The sequence below is a fragment of the Pipistrellus hanaki genome, assembly GCF_964339955.1.
Source record: "Pipistrellus hanaki genome assembly, chromosome: 17".
NCBI classification, from domain to species: Eukaryota; Metazoa; Chordata; class Mammalia; order Chiroptera; family Vespertilionidae; genus Pipistrellus; species Pipistrellus hanaki.
In genome coordinates this window covers 41,439,245-41,452,469 of record NC_140519.1, presented here as the reverse complement: position 1 = coordinate 41,452,469, position 13,225 = coordinate 41,439,245, and the positions used below count along the sequence as shown (strand labels likewise).

General features: G+C 41.6%; 2 protein-coding genes and 1 long non-coding RNA gene across 5 annotated transcripts in view; 1 reads left to right on the top strand and 2 right to left on the bottom strand.

Annotated features, from left to right (window-relative positions):
• Window positions 1-13,225, bottom strand: part of LOC311611990 — a 567,051-nt gene that overhangs the window by 353,152 nt on the left and 200,674 nt on the right. The gene's annotated exons all lie outside the window — the stretch shown is intronic.
• TSPYL5 (TSPY like 5) overlaps window positions 1-13,225 on the bottom strand; it is a 214,269-nt gene that overhangs the window by 105,117 nt on the left and 95,927 nt on the right. The gene's annotated exons all lie outside the window — the stretch shown is intronic.
• Window positions 1-13,225, top strand: part of CPQ (carboxypeptidase Q) — a 311,444-nt gene that overhangs the window by 270,460 nt on the left and 27,759 nt on the right. The gene's annotated exons all lie outside the window — the stretch shown is intronic.

Below are 13,225 nucleotides of genomic sequence, written 5' to 3'. Positions count from 1 at the left end.
ACAAATGGTGAGACACCACTTGTAAAAATAAACCAATTTATACATGCTAGTGTAGTTACATATGTAACAGATTTCCAAAAACCAAACACCCCTAGAAAACACACCATTTATTTCCCTCACATTTTATAATAGTTTTCCTCAGTTTTAGATGGTGGTTTGCAAAAACCACTTCCTCAGAGACTCGCCCCATAACTTTCTACTTTCCCTGCAGCCTGTGTCAATTCATGTCTATAAAAGTACTGGGATGCCAGGTTACATGTCCCATTTCTAATGTCATACCCCCTCCACCCCCTGAAGGGGTGCCCTTGGAAACCTCACAGTTCCCACACCCAGAACCTAAGGGAGCAGCCATACCTGACTGGCCAAAAATAACAAAGAGCTGCTGAGCTCGCCGGGATATTGTACGCGATACACGTCAGGTTAAACCACAGAAGCCTTCCAATCATGAGTCAGTGTGTGGGTGCCTCCATAGAAGACTTCTTGCAAGAGAGAGGTTGCTGAGCAGGGGAGAAGTTCTCACGTGTTTCTTTGGAACTAGAATTTATGAAAGGAAGCTTCCTCACCCACCATCACTAGAGAAACCTCTCTCGTTTTCTTACCTGCCTCATCCTTTCCAAACACTAGGTGCGCTTCACATCAGAGCAGTGTGTGACGAGACTCCCTATACCCTCTGCTTTGTCCTCGGCCAGGAAGATGCCTGTGGTTGGACAAGGCAGGTTTATCATGCGCTGCGGTGAGGAACACGCACCCTGTGGAATCGTGAGGCATCTCAGCCCAAGGATGTTAGAAAGGACCTGGAGGGTTTGGGTTTGGGTTAGGGGTGGGTTTGGGGAGGGTCCAAGGGAGCAGGGGTTTGCTTTCCATGGGGAGCTCTCTGGAAGGAGGGCAATTCTATGACTGTGTGTCTTAGCAAATCTTGTCTGTAGGAAGGGCAGACCAGATGGAGACCAAAGTGGTGGTTGGTAGGAAAGCAGTCACTCAGATTCCTCAGGAAAGGGGGATATTTAGTATTGGGTGACTTTGTTTTAGTCAGGGCTTTCACAAAAATATGAAGTGGATTATTTTGACTCATTTCATCACCGTTAGAGAATGCCCTTCTCTGACACTGGTGTTCTCGGAGATTCCTTGTGTCCAGCAGGAGAACAAGATGGCTGGACTTGGTTAACAGCCCTGACACCCACCTGTAAGTGTCACCCCAGGTCCCAGATGTCAGGGGCTATCTTCTTTTTTCAGATCAAATGTCTTTGTGGTATAAAATCTGTTTTAGAGAACTATGAGGTGTTTTTTTGTCACAAACATTTCGGGTTCTCTTTGTAGGTGCTGTTTCTTTAATCCTCAGGTTGGCCATTGTTTGTCTATGATCAGTTTACCTGATCTCGGGTTGCATTTTCCTAGCATTTAGGAACCGATGCATTAGGGACATTTAGGATTTAGGGACAGTAAGAAGAGTGAAGAGAGACTCCTCCACATGAGGCAGTGGCCAGTAGGGAAATCTCAGGAAGAGCAGAGGAGAGAAATGATGGGTGTGGGAACTGTGAGGTTTCCAAGGGCACCCCTTAGGGGGAGGGGATGGCATTAGAAATGGGACATGTAACCTGGCATCCCAGTACTTTTATAGAAATGAATTGAGACACGCTAAAGGGAAAGGAGAAAGTTATGGGGCGATTCTCTGAGGAAGTGGTTTTACAAACCACCATCTAAAACTGAGGAAAACTATTATAAAATGTAAGGAAAATTTTGTGTTTTCTATAGGCATTTGGTTTTTGGTCTTCTTCAGTGTAAGAGATGGATGGATGAATGCATGGATATAAAATATCAGGCCCATCTAAACTTCTTACCATCCCAGATAAGCTGCAGTGATCATGAATACCTCTTCATACTGAACCCACAAAAACACAGGATTTCTACCATTTTATTATATACTAGAGGCCCAGTGCACGAAATTTGTGCACTCAGTGTTGGGGGGAAGTTCCCTCAGCCTGGCCTGTGCCCTCTCACAGTCTGGGAGCCCTCAGGGGATGTCTGACTGCTGGCTTAGGCCCACTCCCACCACCACTGCTGCACTCATCAGCTGTGAGCCTGGCTCGGGGCTTCTGGCTGAGCGGCACTCCTCCTGTCAAAGTACACTGACCACCAGTGAGCAAGTCTTGCATTGAGCATCTTCCCCTTGGTGGTCAGTGCGTGTCATAGCAACCCGTCGTTCTGTTGTTTGGTCAATTTGCATATTAGCCTTTTATTATATAGGATGTATTATGTATATATGTGTGCATTGCATTTGGTATTGACACATAATACTGAAATAATGGGCTGCTAAAATTATGGTGGCGTTGGGGGGGTGGGGTGGGGGGCAGAAAATGTCCCAGGAAGTTTTTTTGTGGGTTTTTTTGTTTTGTTTGTTTTTGTTTTGTTTTTTTGTTTTTCGTTTCATACCTAAGGGGAAAGTAGGATGAAAACTTGGTAGAAAACTGTATGCAGCATTTCATCTTAACTCCCATTATCTTTGAAATCTGTCAGAAGTCTCTTGTTGGCTGTGGTTATTCTTAGACTCATAGGGTTTAAAGTCTATGGGATGTTCATTCTCATGTAAACATGGGGTGGATTCAGGGTGGTGGAGGCATGCGTTCCATTCTCAGCAGGCAGTTCTGCAGAAGCCAAGTGAGGGGTCCTTCCTGTGGGAAAGAGCCCAGCTGTGCCCCTGAATGGCATAGATAACTAGAGAGACTCACACTTGATGCTTATTTCCCTGGGCAGAGGACAGTGGCACCTCTTACTTTCCATTTTCTTTTTAAGGACTAAGCTTAGTGACAGGTTAAACTACCAATTAGAATATGAAGTCTTTATGGGAAACCATTTGCTATTTCTTTGCCTTCTACTTTAAATCTAAAGTCTTGTCATAGCCAATACCTAGAGTCTCTGGCACCATAAGGCCTCACAAACAAAGGTAGGGAATGCCCTTGGTAAGCCCCTCGTTCCCTTGTTGGAGGTATGTGAAAGCCTCTTTGCTCCTTTTCTTTTTCCCTCAGAATGCACACTCTAAGAGGAACAAAACTTTTCTCTGATAACTCTTATAAAACACTTTTGTCCTTCGCTCTCCAAGGATTAAGAATTGGACACATAATTCTCCATTTATTTCTCAGGTGTCAAGAGAGAATTGAGTTTAAAGGTTCCAATTCCCTTGCAGGTTACACTGTCTATCTAGATGAATTAGTATTCAACACAGCTTTGGGAAAATCTCAGATGATTTGCAGGTTTGCAAATTGTTCAGCCTCATAATGAAATCTCAGGCTGAGGGAATCACTGAGCAGTTCATGCTCATGAGCTTTTTCCCAGATGCCTGTATATCTTGTATCAATTCATTCATCTGCCTTCTGTGCCTTGTCTGTACTGGACAACCAAGAGCTACTTGAGAAAGTCACATACACACCAACTTGGTGCCACCGAAAATTCACGGCCTCCCATCTTAGCTGGGCCCTCAGTGAGGCCTCATACTCCTGCTGCTCCATGTCTTCAGTCAGTTCTCCCAAACTGTCATCACTGACTTCATTCTCCACCCTCATTTCCTCCCTTCCTCAGCAAAGGGCAATTCATTATCCATCTACTCCCACCCACTCTCTTTGGATACAATAGGATGTGTGTTCCTCTTTTCGTTCAGGCTTGTGTTTTGAGTCCTGTATACTTCTACCCATAAGCACTTCAAACTGGTAAGTATTTCTATCCTATAACTTCCATTTTTTTCTCTTCATTAAAGTTTTCCCTTCAGAACAGAAAATATTCTCAAGTCTTTTCCATTTTTTAAAAAAAATCCTCACCCAAGGATATGCAATATATTTAATGAATTTTGGAGAGAGATGAAGAGGGAGAGGAAGAGAAAAGGAGAAAGGAAGAGTGGGAAGGGGAGAGAGAGAGAGAGAGAGAGAGAGAGAGCGAGCGCGAGCGCGCGAGCGCAAGCTGGGAATGAAACCTGCCACCTTTTGGAGCATGGGATGATGCTCCAACCAGTTGAGCCACCGGGTCAGGGCTCAAATCTTTAACATTGTTAATACAATACAAACACCCTCACATGACTCCATGTCCCTCCAGCTCTTCCTTTTCTTTGGAGCATGCTCATCTCTTCTCATGCATTTCTTGTCACACTGAAGTCTGAATTCTCCCTGGAGTAATCCACTAAGACTACCTTCCAAGGACTCAAAGGTCTTCTTTTTAGCTATTGGAATGAGCCCATTCTAGCCTTTTCCTTCTTTTTCTGAACCATTGGCTCCATTGACCACCACCCACATCTTGAAACTCTTCATTTCCTTAGCTTCTGCTCATGTCTCTTCTGCACCTCCCTCTTCCTCATCCCTTTTCAGGTTCCTCTCCTCATGCTGGTCTCTTAAGTGTTATTTGTGCTCGGGTATCATCCTTGGACTCTCTGCTTATTATTCAGTTCACTGTTCCTAGAAGTTGACTCTATCAGTCTCCAGATCTGATCTCCAGGTGTTAAAATCCTTGTAGCCAATATTGCCACTTGGATGCCCTATGGGTACTTAAACTCAACATGCCTGACCTTTTATCTCACTCCAATCCATCTCTGGGAAGAGCAAATTATCATCCTAGTCACTCAACCTGAAAGCTTTGCATTGACTTAGACCTCTCTTCCTCATTCAGCCCTTTCTATTCAATTGATCCCCGTGATTATATAATCACTTCCACTGTCTAAACATAACCTCTCCTCTATTCTGTTGCTTTAGTTAAGACACTCAAAATTTCTCAGTACTACATTGTTTGTGGATATTTTCCTAAAATGTGGCTTCCCATTGCTTCCTAGGCAAACTCTTGAACATGGTATGTAAGGTCCTTCATAACCTGACACCTGCCAAACTCTCTAACCTGGTCTCTTAGCCAGTTTCCCATGTGGAACTTCACTCTCATCATATATCCTACTAGAAGTTCCTTAAAAACACCAAGTTATTTCATAGTTCCTCCTTTCATACGTTACTTTTTCTGAATCTGTCTTTCTAATGTGATTACATTTATTGATTTCTTACTATGCAATAGGAACTTTCTAAATCTTTGGCCTAAATAATCTTAGTATTAATGTTATTTAATTTGTAAGGAAATCAAAGATCAGAGAGGTAAGTACATTAGCCAAATCACACAGATTATAAGTAGTGGAGTCAGGATTTGAATACATAGAATACTAGTCAGTAGTACAAAAAAAAATCATGAAAAAGATGCTCCATGCCCTGATACTAATTTTATTGCATCCTGTTACTCTTAGAGAAAGCAAGGGAAGTCAAATAAAATTATTTTATTGTATATCTACATTGTGATTGAATTAGGTGTTTGAATAAAATACAGTTTCTCCCACCCTGGCCAGGGACCTCAGATGGTTGGAGGGACATCCATGCACCAAAAGGTTGCAGGTGTGATTTCTGGCCAGGGTATATACTTATGTTGCTGGTTCAATTCAATCCCCAATTAGGGTACATACAGGAGGCAATCGATCAATGTTTCTCTCTCTCTCTCTCTCTCTCTCTCCTTCCCTCCCTCAATCTCTAAAAAATCAATTGAAAACATATCCTCAATTGAGGATTACTAATAAAAAATACAGTTCTTCCCTGAAGTTTACCACCTAAAAAGGGAAATAAGATATGTACATACCGCAATAGCGAGGCAAATAATTATAAATGATAAAACTGATAAGTATTATGGAAACTGAAAAGAAAGAATGTTTTAACCTGGTTGAGAAAAACTCAGGAAAGTCTTTTTGGAGGATGTGGTGTTTGACATGTGCCTATGCAGTTGAATCCTCAGGTGAGCTCTCATACTGCTAAGGGATGAAGGTAGATGGGATTTAAGGGTAGTTGTAGGGAACAGAACAACCTTGCTTTATGGCAAGGCTATAAAACAAAGGTAAGAGGCTTCCTGCAGGGAAGGGATAGGAGAGTGTAGTCACTCAGACTTAAGAATCCCTTGATTGCTACTATGCAGGCATCATGGAAGTACACGCCAGGAAACTTTACACTGGCATAAGCTTCCCTCCTGGAACCCAGTCCATTCCCTTATTAGCTGGTGCCTTCTGTCTGTACCCACTTCCCCAGGCAAAGTTGATCTTTTTTGAAAGATAACATCCCAGAAGAACTGAGCAATCCTGAGACCTCATATTTGAACACTTTGGTTCTAACTTTAAGAAGGTTGTTGGTGCCCTTTTCACAAACTGTAGAGTCAGAAACTGGCTGGTCTGTTCTATGGACTCAGGAAACTGCAAGTACTTTTCTCAATGAGTCTGTTCCTTTATTTTTCTTTTTTTCTTTTCTTAGTAGAGAACAGTTTTTTAATGCATTTTCTTTGGAAAATAGCTGATGATCACAAGCAACATAAAGTTTGCAGTGGCCAATTCCAATATGACTACTTGATGAGTATGTCAACCTTAGACTCTCTTCTTCAAATTCATGAGCACACAAGAATATATTGAAATGCTTAGCTTGTTATTTATATGATGCCTTGCAAATAGAAAATACTTAATAAATTGCATTTGTGAGTTAGTTTATACATATGGAAATATGTAGATGATTGTAAACCCCATTTTATAGTCCTACTCTGTCAGGAATCAGAGAGTTCAAGGTCCTAGCAACTAACACATATTTCAATGGCCTCCATATTAGTCAGGGTAAGTGTGATGGCAGCTGCAACAAACAACCCCCTCTCAGCGGCTTAACAAACAGTTACCTTTGCTCATGTCACCATCCAGTTTGGGAAGGGATGTTGTACACAACACAGTCATTCAGGATCCTAGACTCCTTCCTTCTACTGGCCCTCATGTCCTCCACAGAAACCTCTGGAGCTGGTTAACCATATGAGAGAGAGAGAGGGAGGGAGGGAGGGAGGGAGGGAGGGAGGGAGGGAGGGAGGGAGGGAGGGAAGGAGGGAGGGAGGGAGGAAGGGAAACATTAAAGATCACAAGAGTGGTTTTTGGAGCCAGGCCTAGATGTAGCACAAATCCCATTGGCCAGAACAAGTTCCATAGCCCATGGTTCAGGAAAGCTATGAAATCTATGTAGTCATTCTGCATGTTTAGGAGGAAAATAAAAGAATGAAATGAAGAGCAAACATATAGCTTTGTCTCTAACATAGCCTTTATCCTCTTCATTATTCCACTTATTCTGGGTATTTTGAAAGTTTTAAACTCTTCCCTCCGCTTTCTCTCAAATATTAATGGCACCTCATGATAAGTCGGTAGAAAGAGGTAGGAATACACAAATGATACAATCTTCCCAACTTTGCCCTAACCTCTTTTTTATTGATTATGGCTTTCTGCAGCTGCTTCCTAATTAGTTCAGTTCAATAACTAATTCACGGTCTACCATGAGCCAATCACTATTTTAGGTCCTGGGGAGTCAGTCACAAATAAGATAGTCTGTGCTCTCAAAATGCTCAGTCTAGTGAGAGCCAGTCCTGCTGTGTTGTGTCCTATCATCAACTCTAAAAAGCATTCTCCAATGCCCTTCTCCCTGTTAAACTGCTTCTAGGTCCTTCAGAGAAGAGACATTTTGCTGTCTCCACACCAGCTCTAGACAACTCTCTTAACATGTTCGTCCAGTGACACTCTGTGTTTTCAGGACCCTTCTATTAACACCCCTAGAATTAATTTTGAGAGAAAATTCTATATGGTGTAACTCAGTGCCATACCCCTGCTTATTACTAAAACTCTCTTTAGATTGTGTCCTAATGTATGGCAAATGCACTGTGTTCCCTGGCACAGGGTGAGCTCTCATAGTGTCTAAGTGGATCTGGTTGTCCTAGGAGTTGCATCACATGCCTCTGGAGGACATTTGATCTTAAGCTAGAAGAATCGGGGGTCATTATGCAAATTAGGTCCCAGACACAGTCATTGGTATCCCATGATTTACATGCAAACTAAACTCTATAAAAATGTGTGTATACAAATTTCAGAAATTTTGTGGGAAAGACTGCTCTAGGCCTGTTCAATGTATGTTTTAATTTAACACAGCAAATATATATATTTTTATATATATATATATATATATATATATATATATATATATATATATATATTTTATTTTATTTTATTTTTTTAAACCAAGTTTGAATGGCCTAAGTGGAGTCCATCTTGGTACATTCAAGATACTATATTTCACAAGATGAATTCTCTGGAAGAAGTCCCAAAACACACTCTGATCACTTCCTATCAAACTTGGAAGGGAACAGCGTTTGTTTTGGTGGGTTCAACTCCACCCTTGTTCATTTTGGTTACAGAAAAAAAATTCTTAAAATGTTTTTTTTAGCAAGTGGTTTCTCCTAGTGCTAAATTCTCACCATCCCTAAAATGTTGTCAGAGCAGAATTTGTTGTCCTCGAGGAAAAGCTCAAAGAAGGGAAAACCATATTAATGAGCACAAGAATTCAAAACCTCTTAAAATGTTGTTTCCACGTTTGATGGGAGAGTCTGGGCATGTCTCTGAGAAATGGATATTTTGGATCTTGCTTTTGTATATACAAGAAACCAATCTCCTTACAATTCCTTTACAAGTTCCCTCCTAGAGAATTCCTAAAGTACCTTACTGAACAGTTGTAGATTTCCCAGAGTTAGAGAATCATGGGAGAAGGGAGTGAGCTAGTACCTCGAGTAATTTTACTTGCCTTGTCCCCTGACATTTAGCTAGCTACATACTTATACTGCCAGGACAACTACTTTATTAAGTAAGTGACACGGCAGTGAAATTGTTTGCTCCTTCATAGCATAGAGAAAATATAAGCATGTTTACTATACTGTAAAGGAGTTTTAAATCTAGATGTGAACACTAGAAACAGGAGCCCCAACTGAAATGTAAACTCCATGAGAGACATCCATATTCACTGGTGCCTGAATACCACTTAGCATATGTAAATTCTTACCAATGATTTGTTGGATGAGTGGAGACCAAACAGTATAAAGGAATATATCACCAGGCACTAAAAATGTAAAAGTGGAAGGTGTTCAGAGAGAATAGTGAAGATATATGAAGACAGTAGAGAAGAGCCATGAAGAACTATAGACTTTGAATAGTTGGAAGAGAAAGGGGTGGGAAGACTAGGCAAGGTGAAAGATAGAAATAGCAGAGAAAGGAGTTATCATGGTGCAGCTGAGAAATGGACTCCACTCAGGTCACAGGACTCACATGGAGATACAATAGGAGCCAGATGAGTATGCCAGGCAGATATTCACACATCTGGGCTTGTATCCTAGCCCTGCCACTCATTCAACAACCTCCTTTGGAATCATTTAATATCTATTTGGGAATAATACTATAGTATATAAGTTAAATAAAAACCAAGACGATATGACAAATGAAAAATTATAAACTGAAGCTACTTAGAAAATGAAATTATTATTGCTATTATTGATGAAAACAATTTTCTGGGTGGCCTTTTGATTCTGGTATTTTTCATAGAGTGGGAAAATGGTTCATAGAATGGCTCTGGGGTGTGTGTCTGGGGAGAAATAGGTAAAAAAATAAAATAAAATCTAATGATTATTTATTGAATAATTTCAAAACAGGACAAAAGAGCCCTAGCCAGTTTGCTCAGTGGTTAGAGCGTCGGCCTGTGGACTAAAAGGTCCCAGGTTTGATTCCATTTAAGGGCACATGCCTGGGTTCCAGGCTCAGTCCCCAATAGGGGTTTTGCAGGAGGCAGCCAGTCAATGATTCTCTCTCATCATTGATGTTTCCATCTCTTCCTCTCCCTTCCTCTCTGAAATCAATAAAAATATATACTATATATATATATGAAAAGGACAAATGAGAAAATTCTTCTAAGATTCCTAAGTTTTAGAAGTTATTTTGAAGTTAAATTTGTTATTAATTTAAATTATTGTGGATTGTGTACATTTATTTCACAAAATTATTATGTGAAAAGTAAATACCCATTCATTCACTGAGTCAGTGGAGGGACTTCTTTAGAGTAATAGGCAACTGCTCTTGTATCGTTAAGGAATGTTAGACAATGCTTTATTATTGTCAATGGCTCTTATCTTCAGAGAAATTTGAAAACATTGATTTAAACTTCTTTTCAAATATATTCTCAAATTTTGAAGTCATTGTTTCTGAGAATGCCTAGAAGCAAAAAGATTTTGGTTGTCAGTTAAACTATTGAAGAAGCAGAAGTGAAAACTGCATTTTTCTGGGGTAGAGGTTGTTTCGGAGATGCTGCATTGTCTTAAAACAAAGCTGGGCAATACGTATGTTCTGATTGTATAGATGATTTCAGCAAATGCACAGCCTGCCTAGCAACTTAGACATCACTAATCAATCACATTCTCTCCAGCTGAGTCTTCTGTTAGTCATTTATTCTCTGCACATAGAGGGTTCTAGAAGCCAGTACATGTAGGTCAGAGTTAGCATAGGCAAAATGAATCCTATCTACTACTATTTTAGAGTAAAGGATGGCTCTACAAAGTTCAAAGAAACTGCCTATCTCTAGTAAAGACCTGTAAGTGTACAAGTGCATATGATTCATAGATCCAGGACTTACATGAAAATAACCTCCCTTCCCACATATTGCTTTCTTCATTTATTTGGCCCTTCATTATTGATTCATTTGATTAGTGAAATCCACGTCTCCCTTTCTTTTCCCTTCTGCCCCTCCGCCATCTCTATCTCTATTTGTATCTCTGTCTTTAGATCTCTCTCTCTCTCTTTCTCTCTCTCTCTCTCTGATTAAATGTTTACTGATAAGTCACCTTATATTAGGTGCTAAAGAGATTTAAAAAGAGTTTATCAAACTTCCTGCTCTAGACAGACAAGCCTACATGACAGTATAGTGGGACAAGATTTAGTCAAATCCTGCTGCTTTTAAAAATGAATGTGATCATGTGAGCTTTTTGTTTTAAAAATGAAAATTCACTTAAGCTGTAAAAAAGTAAAAAGGATGTGTTACTTTCTGGATTTTTAAAGCCACCGCTGATATCAAGAAAGCTGTGCTGGGAATTTCTTGGCTCATTGTGATAGACGCTAAAACTAAGAAACCTTAGAAACCAAAACACCTAATTACCAAATTATCCCCATCCACCCACAGAACTATTTGGGTTAAGCTGCCTTTTCCAGGAACACTGAGGGGACAGGGGGAGAGATTCTGTGATGGGAAATCGGTGAGGCCAGAGTGATTTCTGCTCAACAGGAAAGTTGTGTCTGCTGCTCTTTCTCCCAGCTCAGCATGTAATGGAAGGCTGGCTGCTTTGCCTCAGTGACAAGTCTCCTTTCATCACCTCCTTTAACTTGAAGTTTCAGAGATTCAGGTTTTGGTGTTTTTATTGGAAACATAGTTTGGGGGTCAGAAAGGCCTATGTTCAGGTATTAGCTGTGTGACTGAGGCAAGTTCTTAACCACTCTAACTCTCTGTGTCCTCATCTGTGAAATGAGCAGCTCAGATTAAAACTGGTTCCTTGAAAGGGCTGCTGGCAGGCTAAGGCTAGAGGGTCCAGAGCAGTGTCCAGCATTCTGCCCAGATGCTGTGAGGGCAGAATAAACCTAGCCCATTGTTACCACTGGTAATTCTTAGCTGCTGTGTCTCCAGTTGCCCCTACAAGTCACCACAAACTCAGTGGTTAAAACAATGCAGAGTTGGTCTCTGACAGTTCCGGAGATCCAAGTCAGATCAGTTTCTCGGTGCTAATGTTAAGTTCTTTAACAGGGATGGTTCTTTCTGGAAGGTCTGTTGGGTGGAGGGGGAGGAATCCACTTTCTCACCTTTTTCAGCTTCTAGTGCCTTTTGGCCCCTTCCTCCAGCTTCAGAGTGCATCCCTCTATCTCTGTTTCCTCATTACATCGCCTTCTCCTCATTGCTAACTCCTGGGTCCCTCTTACATTGGATCCACCCTGATAATTCTGAATTATCTCCCCATCACAAGACCTTTAATGTAATCGCATCTGCAAAGTCCCCTTTGCCATATGAAGTAGCATTCACACGATTGGGGACTAGGCACATATTTGGTAGCCATGGTCCAGCCTAGCATGCTGACTAAACAGATTATTGAACACCCCAGCAATCATTTGCTCCATATTGCTATGATGCAAAGTGGTGAGTATAACTCTGAGGACATGAAGCTTGATATGCCAACCAAACAAATCATTGAGAAAACTCAAAAAGTTTCTTTCGGTAACATCATTCCCTCCTTCCATCTCTGTCTTATCTCTACTTACTCAGGAAGGGAGTGTTAATTCAAATATCTAGAATAGAAGACTGTGAGTGGTCCTCAAACTCAACAGACCTGGGATCCCAGTCCAGCTCTGCAGCCTGGAGGGAAATTACATGATTGCCTCAGGTTATATTCCCCCAAAAGCTTTCCCTTCTGAAACAAGGATTTGAGGAAGGCGCTGAGGGGCAGTGAGGAAATGAGTCAGAGGATGGAAGGAATATAAGCAGTATAATTGAGCAGGTTACTCCCGTGGGCCACTGAGTGACCTCTGGGGCCTGGAAGACAGTGTAGAGCAGCGGTCGCCAACCAGTAGCCTGTGGACCACTGGTGACCCGTGAGGTCTGAAAGGTTGGCGACCGCTGGTTTAAAGAAATGTTTGGAGCAGCGGTCGACAACCGGAGGTCTGAAAGGTTGGGGACTGCTGGTGTAGAGCATGCTTCACAGGTAGGTGCCCAGCCTGAGGGGAGGAAGCTTTCATCATTGGCCAAGGGCTGACCCATCATTTCCGGCATGCCAGCCTGCTCTGCTTCCTAGGAGAGTGTCTGAATTAGGACATCCACAGCCATGAGGGAACTGAGTACCAGAGGCCTAGGGCTGAGTGTGACACTGGGAGCATCTGCCTCATTTGCCTCCCCACCCCCAGCCATGGGAACTTCCACTGACATTTCTGAGCCCCCGGTTTTTTGTCTCTAAAATTAGAGAGGAGAGCAAACTAAGCCACCTCATTGTATACTCTCAGGACTAATAATCTGATTCTTCATGGCTTGGTTTCCCATGTCCTCTAACACTGGCATTTCCCTCTGGCCTCTGTGCTGGTGACTGAACTGACTTGGGCTGACCTGGTCATGTGTGACCCTTAGGTTACTTTTGATCAATCATGGGACCCTCTGCAGAAGTTACCTAGCCTTCACTGCTAGGTTATAATGAATAGAAATCTCAGGCAAATACTGGCACATATAACACCTTCTTTCAGTACACATGTATTAGCAAGTAGACACACATGTGACCTGTTTTTATCAACCTGAGCATGTTCCAGCTCTCTAGTTTT